This window comes from Andrographis paniculata, unplaced genomic scaffold (assembly GCF_009805555.1).
Source record: "Andrographis paniculata isolate CXL003 unplaced genomic scaffold, ASM980555v1 Contig89END, whole genome shotgun sequence".
Taxonomy (NCBI): Eukaryota; Viridiplantae; Streptophyta; class Magnoliopsida; order Lamiales; family Acanthaceae; genus Andrographis; species Andrographis paniculata.
This window is the reverse complement of record NW_026137627.1, coordinates 2,709,508-2,710,578: the sequence shown is the minus strand read 5'-3', so window position 1 is coordinate 2,710,578 and position 1,071 is coordinate 2,709,508.

Sequence of the window (1,071 nt, the reverse complement as noted above, 5' to 3'; positions counted from 1 at the left end):
ACAGGCATCTCTATTCTATACGTGTGTATATATTTATCGTGAAAAAATCAATTTTGTTCCAATATAATCAAAATTTATCAAATTCTCATATAAAAAATTCATCATAAATTTTGGTCCCAATATAAAAAAATTTTAGTTTAAATATAAACAATTTCAATCAATTTTGGTCCCATTATAAATAATTTTTATCAATTTTGGTCTCACCGTTAAAAATATAACGGAAATTGCTGACGTGGATACGACGGAGGTGACGGGCAGTTGACTTGGAAAGTATACGGCCATGAATAATTATACACGGCCATGTTATTACATGGTCATGGTCATGTATATTTCATGTATATTTCAGTGTATAATTGTACATGGTCATGGCCTCATGTATATTTCAGTGTATAATTGTATATGGCCGTATCGTTATACACGGTCATGTACATTTCTATTTTAGTTTAAAATTTTATTTTTTGTTATATTTTTTAAAAAAATAATTATTTTGAATTTAAAATAGTTAATATAGTTAAAATGGACAAAATCAATAGTAATTATAATATAATTAAAATTTATCAATTTTAATTCAAATATAAAAATTTATAAGATATATTCTTTTGAATGGTTTTGTCTAAAATTTTATTATTCATAAAAAAAAATTCTCTTACAAACATCCAATTACACAACTATTTTTTAATTTTCTATATTATAGTAATATTAAAAATTAATTTTTTATTTCAATACATTAATTGGATGTTTGTAAGAGAAATTTTTTGCTAAATAGTATAATTTTAGACAAAATCTTTCAAAAGAACATACTCGATAAATACTTATATTTGAACTAAAATTGATATATTTTAATTATATTATGATCATTATTGTTTTTTTTTCTATTTTAACTATATCAACTATTCTAAATTCAAAAAAAAATTAAAAATATAACAAAAAATTAAAATTTTAGACCGAAACGGAAAGGTACACGGCCATGTAGAATTATACATGGCCGTGTAACATGGTCATGTATAATTATACACTGAAATATACATGATAATGTAACAAGATGGCCGTGTATAATTGTGCATGGCCGTG